This window comes from Abramis brama (genome assembly GCF_963993115.1).
Source record: "Abramis brama genome assembly, chromosome: 3".
Classification (NCBI taxonomy): Eukaryota; Metazoa; Chordata; class Actinopteri; order Cypriniformes; family Leuciscidae; genus Abramis; species Abramis brama.
The window spans coordinates 2,948,206-2,959,214 of record NC_139965.1 but is presented as its reverse complement, the minus strand read 5'-3'; the positions used below and the strand labels follow the sequence as shown (position 1 = coordinate 2,959,214).

At 33.7% G+C, this 11,009-nt stretch overlaps 1 long non-coding RNA gene across 1 annotated transcript; it reads right to left on the bottom strand.

Moving 5' to 3' along the window:
* Positions 1-3,890: 3,890 nt before the first annotated feature.
* On the bottom strand, positions 3,891-9,808 carry LOC311080296. The gene is made up of 5 exons (XR_014605549.1): positions 9,300-9,808; positions 8,944-9,053; positions 8,805-8,848; positions 7,636-7,700; positions 3,891-4,237 (listed from the first exon to the last, which is right to left on the bottom strand). It is a non-coding gene; the product is annotated as an uncharacterized lncRNA (long non-coding RNA).
* Positions 9,809-11,009: the final 1,201 nt, after the last annotated feature.

Below are 11,009 nucleotides of genomic sequence, written 5' to 3'. Positions count from 1 at the left end.
AAACAAGCTAAATTATTTGCCAGTGGGGTATGAAAAATAATCTTGATTCAATTGGAAAACAAGATTATTTTTCTTACCCCACTGGCAGATAATTTAGCTTTAGAAACAACACAAAAATACTAAGTAAGAAAATCATTTTTTGCAGTGTATAATTATACGTCAATAATAACAATAGTATGTCAATAGTTAGAAATGGCCAAACTGGAAATACAATATTGGAAATTCTTGCTCCGCTCTGTTTTTAGGATGGCAAAAAGGTTTAAAAGTTACATTTTAGGCTGGTCTACCTTACAGCGACCATCCAAATAGATAGCCAATCAAATCATAGAAGGTGGTGTTTGTTCACAGAAGCAGAGCATGTATTCCAGCAGTGTAACGTTGAAAGAGTGCGAGGTAAGATGGAAGTGTAAAACTACTCCACTTTTTTTTCTTGAATATGGCCATTAAGAGGGATGAAAGTTGCATGTGTTCAGTATCAAAGCTATTTTATCAATTTAAGTCTCGGGGCAATGTTGACTACAGTTTATGTGCTGCTGAGTGAGTGTTGCAGCGCGATCTCCGCTCTGTATGTGTGTGTGTGTGTGTGTGTGTGTGCGCATGCGTGTGTTCGTAAGTGCGTGCGTCAATGAAAGCAGCGCATGGTGTCTAATGTAAGGAGTAGCCCGAAAGGTCCGACCTATATAAATAAAGGTCCTATAAAACCCATGCAGAGCTGGCAAAAGATTTACAGCTTTGCATCGTTCAAACATCGGCCAGAGATCATTTGCGATCAAAGGCCGACGTCGAGGCGACATATTGCCGATGAGCAAACGATCTCTGAGCGACATCGTGCCGATGGAACTTTGTGCATCGGGCCAACGTCGGCCCGACGTACGTGTGCTATCTGGGTAGTTTTGTTTGAGGTAACGTTACAGAGCAGAATTTAAGTTATTAATCCATGAAAATGTTAATCCGGTTTCGGTTCGCTGTTCGCTCTGTGAAGGCGCACACGCTTCTCCATTTCAAATGTAGCACACCAACTTAAACACGGCATGTCGCAATCTGTGACGAAGCATGCGAGAGCCAATGAGCGTTTGATATCACTGCCGTAAAACATGGCGTAACGCTTCGGGCGCAATTTTTGAATTTGAATTCACCACGAGCGCGGGATGCCGGGATTTGACGTTTACGGTCGCTGCTGAGAGAAATGATGAAGATCACTGGATAAAGGGCTGAATTTGGATCTGTTTCTTGCAAACAACACATGGATTCTAAAGATTTGGATTACACCAATCTAATACAATTGATGTCTTTTGTGAATTTATGTTGTGTTTTAGTGTATTATGGGTCTATAGGAGAAAACGCCTTTTGTGTCTCACGGTAAATAAACCAAATATTACAAAATGGTTAAACGATTAAAGAAGGTATTTTTAAGGTTTTAAAGTGTATTCTTGTTTAACACCATGTAGACTAATCCTCCAAAACGAGTTTGCAGCAGAAGGCACGAACAGAGCGAAATTTTATTATTTATGAGTAACGTTAAACTATTAATAAATGCGACTGAAAATTTAATTGATAAGACAATTGAATGCAATAGAGTCAAAACCACTATTTTAATATGCATAAGTTAAATAGGAATACATACAAATTTGTACGTCGGTAAAGTTGTTTATACGTAAATAAATTACGTTTTTTTGCTGTCAATACGTAAATATTATACTTACTCACTGTACTCTGCATTGTGAGTTGTTGTGAGTTGGGCATGTTGACCTGCAGTTTTCAATAAAGCAGATTTGATGTCTCAATTCAAGTCAAGTCTATTTCTTGAAACAAGACGATTCATCTTTTATAAATAACACAGCAGCTTAAAAACCTTATGACATGTCAAAAAAGCTTGTTTCATCTGAGATATGACTCAAAACGATATTTTAACCAAAATATCACTTAACAAGATATTCAAGATGCACTGTCTAAAAACAAGCTCCTTTATCTCACTTAAATCTTGGTCTTTAGGTGATTTTGTCTTATATTAAGTGTGATGAGATATTTTGACTAGAAATTAGAAAAATATACTTGGCAAGATTTTGAGTTTTTGCAGTGTGTCAAATAAGTTACAGACGGGACGTCAGAAACTATGGTGAAAATCTATGGAGGTATTTTTGGTGCAAAACTACTGAACGCCTGTGACAGTGAAATTTGTAGTTGTAGAGAATAGTCACACATGTGTATCAGTAAATTTGAAGTCACAGAGAGAAATGTTTTAAGAGTTGCAAACTTGTAGACTTTTTTTATCTTCCACAAACACAACACAGCAGTTACACCTTCTCAAATTCTTCATTGCAGGTGCACAAATCCTATTCTACAAATCACAAATTAAGAAACTCATACGCTCACATTTTTGCTACAGTTGCTGCAGTGAATATGGTGCAAAACGCATTTACACACCTGCATCAAAAAATGTGAAGTCACGGAGAAATTTTGCTCATCTGCAAATCAGTATGTGAATTCATCCAATGAGAGTTGCACACTTGTAGAATATTTTCTCACAAATGTCTTGTATATTTTTCTAGCACAAACACAAGTAGGCTACATAACTACAGCTGCTTGAATCTACTGCGACGAATCTCAAACAGCTGTTTTTCGCTTTCAAGTGACAACCCAGCTAGAAATTTTTTGTTCTAAAAATGTTCTAAGAACATTAGCATGTATTGTTCTATAAATGTTTTCAGCGGCTAGTTTTAGTTTTGTTCCCAGAATGTTCTTTTAAAAGTTTGGAGAACATTCTTTAAAAACATTATTAAAATGTTTAGTAGTAACATTCTTTTAACATTATTCTCTAACGTTCTTAGAAAGTTTTCAGCGGCTAGTTTTAGTTTTGTTCCCAGAATGTTCTTTTAAAAGTTTGGAGAACATTCTTTAAAAACGTTATTAAAATGTTTAGTAGTAACATTCTTTTAACATTATTCTCTAATTTTCTCAGAACGTTTTCAGCGGGTAGTTTTATTTGTGTTCCCAGAATGTTTTTTTAAATGTTTAGAGAACATTTTCTAAAAACATTATTAAAATGTTTAGTAGTAACATTTTTATAACATTATTCTCTGACGTTCTTATAATGTTTTTAGCGTGTAGTTTTATTTTTGTTCCCAGAATGTTCTTATAAATGTTCGGATAACATTTTTTTAAAAACATTATTAAAATGTTTAGTAATAACGTTCTTATAACATTATTCTCTAATGTTCATAGAACGTTTTCAGCGGGTAGTTTTATTTTTGTTCCCAGAATGTTTTTTTAAATGTTTAGAGAACATTTTCTAAAAACATTATTAAAATGTTTAGTAATAACATTCTTATAACATTATTCTCTAACGTTCTTATAATGTTGTAAGCGGATAGTTTTATTTTTGTTCCCAGAATGTTCTTTTAAATGTTCGGATAACATTATTTAAAAACATTATTAAAATGTTTAGGTGTAACATTCTTACAACATTATTCTCTAACGTTCTTAGAAGTTTTCAGGGGGTGTTTTTATTTTTGTTCCCAGAATGTTCTTTTAAAAGTTCAGATAACATTTTTTTTTACAACATTATAAAAATGTTTAATAATAATATTGTTAGAACATTATTTCTCCTAAAAGGTAGGATAACATTCTCTAAGAACACTCTAAAAATGTTTTGTGATGATGACCTTCTATAAATGTTTAATCATAACATTTTTAGAACATTATCCCTTTATTCTTATAAAGTTTTTAGCAGGAAGTTTTATTTTTATTCTTAGAACGTTCTTCTAAAAGTTAGGATAACATTCTCTAAAAATACTCTTAAAAATACTACTTAACATTCTTATAAATTTTTTAGTGGGAAGTTTTATTTTTGTTCCCAAAATGTTCTCTTAAACATAAAAAATGCTTAGCTATAACATTGTTAAAACATACAATTTTATTAATCTCTAAAATAAAACAAAAATCTAACAGGTTTATGAATGGCATTCACATAAATTATTAGAAGTTCTGCGTACAGTAGATGCCCAACATTAAATGAAGAACTCAGTAAAGTCCAATGTGCAATCACACGTCTTGACTGCTGTTTGCTCAGAGCGCTCATCATCAGTCTTTGGTTGTCTTGGTTCTTGCAGAAAAAGAATAAAGTCATCTGCATTAATAGGTGTTCTACTGTTCTTCTCTTCTTCTTTTTCAGCTGCTATCCCAGTTAGCAGAATTGAGCTCCATTCTCTGTGTGCATGGTAGAGTTTTTCCTCATAGCCTATAAAAGAAGATCATGCAACAGTGTAAACAAAAATAATACAAATACATATTACATATTAAGATCACAAGCAATATTGACTTTGAAAACTTTCAAAATTAGCCAGCCTAATTATTAATCAGAAATTAATTAGATTAGTTTATTTAAAAGTATAAATATGATACCTTATGAGTATCTATTTTGTTTCTGTAATTTAAAACATATACTTAATCCATTATATACATGTTAAAGGGATACTCCACTTTTTTTGGAAATAGGCTCATTTTATAACTCCCCCAGAGTTAAACAGTTGAGTTTTACCGTTTTCTAATCCATTCAGCCGAGTTTCTGATATTTAGAAGAATGTCAGTAACCAGACAGTTTCTGGTCTCATTGACTTCCATAGTATATATTTTTTCCTACTATGGAAGTCAATGAGACCAGAAACTGTCTGGTTACTGATATTCTTCCAAATATCAGAAACTCGGCTGAATGGATTCGAAAACGGTAAAACTCAACTGTTTAACTCTGGGGGAGTTGTAAAATGAGCCTATTTCCAAAAAAAGTGGAGTATCCCTTTAATAACACAACTAGAGGCTAAATTATTTTAACAAACTACAAACTTGGCTTGAGAAGTGTGAACCTCGAACTCAGGTAGCCTTGAGCACAGCTGCAGCATGTCACAGCACTGCCCACGATGCTTTTGCTCTGATGTAACAGCTCATTTTTATCAGTTATACTGTCTATGGATTGTTACATTTCTTACAGATTTCTGCTTGTTTTAAATCAGATACAGATAAAGTAGTACTGCATTTGAGATAGAACAATTTCTAGTGTGATTTAATCATACCTGTGAATCGTCTCTTTGCTATTAGCTAAGCTGTAAGTTTTAGTTACTTCAAAAGCAGAAAGAAAAATATGCTATAACTTCTGTTTCTTATTGAGAAATCACAGGACAGTGTTGACACTAACTTTTTGTGCTCCAGTAGGTTTCTGTGTGCGCACAATCTGCATGTTAAATGTGAGCTACTGTCTGTGCATATGAAAGCTTGTTTCCGCCATGGAATACAATTTTTAAAAAATAAGATCAAAAATAAAAAAATTGCGAATCACAATTCAAACTTTTTTTTCTCAGAAGTGCGAGATATAAACTTGCAATTGGCCGTTTGAAAGTCAGAATCACAGGATAAATTAGTAAAACCTGAGAAAAAAAAGCAATTCTGGCTTATTTTTTTTTTGCTGTCGTTTCTATATGAGAACATTAATGCACTTCATCAATACAGCTGCTCTGAGAGTCACTTCAGCAGCATTTTAGCTTCATTTGAGAAAAACTATCATCATATCATAAAACACAGAGAAACTCAAAGGTCTACACGGCAATCCGTCAAATAAAAGTTTGGTTTAACCTTTGAAGAACGTTTTGCTTAAATCATTACATTTTAAATAATTGGTTATAGCAATTTAATTAAACCATTCAAATGGAATCAAGAAAACAAAAAAAAATTTACTTTTGGGAGATGCGAGAGCGAAGTAGTCCAGTGATAATTAACAGGCAGCCATGGTTAATGCAATTTGCAAAGACCCGCCCCCTTTAGTTACTGTTGCTATGTCCAACAAGCCATGGCGCTCTCACGCCACACATCATATTGTCACGCAATGAAAAATACATTGCGGATCACAGAAAAAACGCTGAAACGTTTAAACGCAGAGACAAGACAGAGCAGGTTACTTTTGATATGAAAGTTGAAACAAAGTCTCAACGTTTAATTTGTGTAATTTTTTTAGGAAAAAAATATTTTTGGTAAAATAAAAATGTAAAAAATACCTGTCAATCAAACTCCCTCGAAGGGTGAATTCTGAGGGGAGTAAAAAAGACTTCAAAAAAGTGGACTTCAAAGATTTCTTATTCTGTAGCTCCCTGTGGGATTTTTTTGACAAGTCCATAAAAATGCATCCATCCATGATAAAACTACTCCACACGGCTCTGGCAGGTTAATAAAGGCGAAAGGTGAAGCGAAGTGATGCGTTTGTGTAAGAAACATATCCATATTTTATATTTTAGGGCTGGGAATCGATTAAAAAAAGTAACTGATTATTTACACAATTTGCTGTAATTAAATGCAATTAATTGCATTTCCCCCAAGCTTGTAATCATCAATATTTAAACTTAGAATAACCTAATTAAACAACAAAAAGGAAAAAAAGGAACAGAAAATAGCCCTGTATTAAAATAATATTAAACATCAATATATCAATATATTATTATTTTCAATAATCAATCAACATAATAAATTTAACAATTTATTATTATAATTTTTTTTTTCTAATTATCAAAATAAAACATAGTCCTACAAAGCTATTATTACAAGAGCATGTGATCAGAGCAGGTAATTTTACCATTGTTGTCAGCATGACTATACCAGCTCAGTAGGGCTATTTCACAGAAGTCTACTACTGAGAAATTTCACGTTATTTGACTTTGCTTTTCCAGTGCATGATCGGTACATGATTGGAGCGTTTGGGCCGTTAACGAAAGAGCAGAACGCGCAGCGCAAACACGGAGCAGAACATTGAGCAAAGAGCTCAATGTTTGCTCAGTGTTGTGTGTGTGTGTCAGTGCGCCGACACACACACACGGAATGGAGAGCGCGGAGCGGAAAAGACCCGGTCATGAAAGCTGCGCGAGAATAAAACCTGATCGCCGAACACGGAGGGGCGGGACGGCATATTTTGCAGCCTTTTCCGCAACAGGAAGTCATTAAAATGAGGCAAAAAAAGTGCTGCGTTAATTGCATTTTTTTTATAAACTCGTTAAGCATCTCAAATTAATCGCGAAGATTAACGTGTTAATTCCCCCAGCCCTACCATATTTATAATTTTATCGACTTAAATAACTAGCTTCCAGCAGACAGCCATATGCAAGTCAAATTACGCCCAAAGAGTTAGTCAACGCATCGATACGCATATGCGCCTGCAAGGCTACGCATCACTACACTTCGGCCGCCATATGCGTCTATGAGTAGAAAAATGTGTCGTCCCAGTTTTTGATACGCGACGCACCGTTGTATGCAATACTATGCGTTGTTGGTGGGGGCAAAACTGCAAGTTGCTTGCGTCCGACGTGTTGACTATAAAAGGCTCTTGTCGGTGCATGACATAGGAGTAGCATAAGCTTTGACGACTCTCGCGGTTCAAACAAACAGGGCTAGGCAATAAATTCAAGCTCCTCCCACCTTTCTCTTTATATGATTCTCTTTAATGATCATTTTTCTAAAAATCTCTGTGGAAAGAAAGTCAGATATAAATCTGGGACAGATATAAATCTGGCACGAGGGAGAAAAAAATAGATCATTTTTATTTTGGAGTGCATTGTGTGTTTAAAATTGACTACGGTTTTATAAAATGCAGTGGATACTTACTAGTGATGGACTTGTTTCTCTGTTGGTGCCTGTTCTGCTCCGTAAACATTGGTCCAATGCTTGATCTTAAGAAAATGTAAAAAGTGTGTTAATGTGTGTTAACAGACTATTGATCTGGGTGACATAGGACCATTTTTTATGTTTTCCTTAAGTGTTAGGCTATATAAATCTGGAGAACCCTTACTAACATTAACCATGGTTTTGCTACACTAACTAAATGGTAATCAATTATTGTAATCAATCCACCATAAAAATATTGTTTCTACACTTTACTATAATAAAAACCATGGTTAATTTAGCAAAGGACCCTGGGAACATGTCCTAAAAAGAACAGCTCATCCAAAAAATAGACTCTCTATCGTTATTTACCGGTACTCCATGTTGTTCCAAAACTGTATGAATTTATTTTGTATAACCTTAATTAAGATATCTTGAGAAATGACTTCACTGTTTTTTTGTTTTTTTTTCATAAAATGGGTTCCAATGTTGTTTAATTCCCAACATTCTTGTGTTTCAGAGAAGTAAGTCATACAGGTTTGAAAATAATTTCATTTTGAAAGGACATTTATGTTATGTATAAAGACACAATGTTCTCAGTTCCCTCATTGTAAAGCTCCTATGCTGAGGTTTATTTTATTTTATTTTTTCAAAATGTTGCAAGTAAAATGTTCTAATTGTGTTAACTTGTCACATTAGAAGAACGTTTTATGAAGAACATTCAACATCTCATCTCTCAATGATATCCTCAAAACATTTCCCTAACGTGACAGAGAGAATGTTCTTCTTTTGTTATCATGAAACATTGGGACAATGTTATATTGAGATCATTGTACAACTTTAACTTTAGCAACATTCCCAAAATATGCTCAAAATGTTGCAAGTAGAATGTTCTTCTTTTGTTATCATGAAACATTGGGAACATTTGTTTCCATAAAATGGGTTCCAATGTTGTTTTATTCCCAACATTCTTGTGTTTCACAGAAGTCATACAGGTTTGAAAATAATTTCATTTTGAAAGGACATTTATGTTTGGGTCAGCTAGGCCCATAAAAACTCATATCAAGAAGACAGGTACAATTTTGACTGGAGGGTTTGGACCAGTGTGCCTTTGAGCAGAGTTTACATGTTCTGCCTCTATTTCACGTGTATTTTACTATGACAATACTCACCGCAACTGAAGATCATGTGGCTGGATAATTTATTCCCAAAATTCCTGGATAATGGGAAACACACACATACAGCAATATTATTAGCTATTTGTATTTACTTACTAAAAGAGACATAAAAAGCTTGCAAATTTTTACTCACCAGCTCAAAAACATATTATGATGATGACTCATCATTTTGACGGTAACGTTAGGCCGATATCCCGCGATCATTCAAAAGCCTAGTTTTCATAGTGTGGGTCGAGTTCCTCTCTGTATAAAGACACAATGTTCTCAGTTCACTCATTGTAAAGCTCAGACTATGCTGAGGTTTATTTTTATTTATTTTTATCAAAAACTAACTTGGCTGACAATATTTAGCCTAACGTTACACATGCAGCCTGAAACATTGACATAATATCGATATTGCTCTAGTCGCATTTAAAATTAGCTTCTCAATTTAACACACTATATTTTGATGTAGCAGAATGTATTTTTATATAAAATAAAGTTATTTACCTTCCGCAGATTGCAATATGTCCGTTACACGTAGGCTACGTTGTTAAAATTCGTTGTCCATTTACATCCCGCAACTCGCTCAAAATAAAAATGTAACAGTACGATGCAAAATAATCCATGTTTTAAACAATGTAAAAGCCACAGAACCGAAGGAGGCTAGTACTGAAGATCCTCCCGAGCAGCAGCAGCGCGCACACACACACACTCTCACTCTAAAACAGACGAATATTCAAACTTCAAACTTGACCAGTAAAAGGCGCGCATAGCTGCCATTGGCCAGATTCCTGGATGACAGTCTGAATAGCCAATCATGCTCAAAACAACTCGAAGAGACAGCCAATAATGTGGTAACATTGCAATTACAGGAAAAGATTACATGTTTTAAAAGAAAGAATATGAAAAAAATGTGCACGGCTATTTATTTAGTTGTATTTGTAAGCTGGCTGTTATATTTAATCAATTGGTTAAATGGTGTCTTCATTGCAGTGCATGATAAAAAATAAATAAACTTACAATAACATATAAATAATAATAATAAATTACACAAATAATATATACCATGTATAACAACATATATTTACCACTGCTCTGCCAAACAGCAGTTTAAAAGAGCAAACATATTATATATTAAACAGAGCAAACATTGCATATGTACACTGTAAAAACGAACTTTTTGGTATAGTAATATATATTAAATTAACCATCATAATTTTTACTTTATAAAATTAAAATTCAATGAGAACTAGAATTTTCTAAGTAAAATTTTAAATATCTACACATTTAATTCATGTAATAAATTAACTGGTTGGAAAGAGTAAATATTATTATATATTTGCTTGTAATATTTAAACATTTTATAGTCACTTCACATAAACATAGTAATTTTAAGTAAATTTTAATCGAAAAGTATAGCGCGTTTGAATCCGCACATGCGTGTTTGGACAAGACAGTCTAACTGCCACTTTGGGTCAGACGGATTGGTGAGCTGCTGCGTGGCTGCTTTTTGTCGTGTTTGAGGTAAGTTTGTCTTTCTGTTTTACATTTAATAAAACATGGGTCTGTGTGGATTTTGATTGATGATTCTTGTTTACGTGACTCAATAAACATTAATGCTCATCTTATAACATGACCTCATATTAGTGTAACGCGTCTGGGTTATCCACAGTACATTAACGTTATAACATACGTTAACCCTTACATTTCACTTCCTAAGTTACATTAGTTAACGTATATTTAATCGGAAAAGTTTTCAATAGTTTTATAGATAAAACACTGTTTTTCGTGTAAAAATTTCAAACTGATTGGATACCGTTGTAACTGCTAGTAGCTTGCTAACATGATTAGGCCTTAAAATTAACGTTAACCGCTTTCCTGCTGAAGTAGGCCTAACGTTACGTTAAGTTAACGTTATAAGTTACCGTTGACTGTTGTATGGAATTATAGTTTGAATTTTCTTACTGAATACGGTGAAGTGGGAGAAAAAAAGAGAGTAAACTTTATAGTTACCTACACAATGTGAAGGTAATACTTAACGTTAGGTGTATTTAAATGCCTGAAATGCACTATATAATCACACCGGTTTAATCGTACGCATCAAAGGGTTAACATACTAAAAAAGACCATATGGTTTCGATTATGTATGTGTTCATTCTGTTATGATAATGAAGTCACTTTATATTTTTGTTTCTCAATATAATTATATTTTTTCTT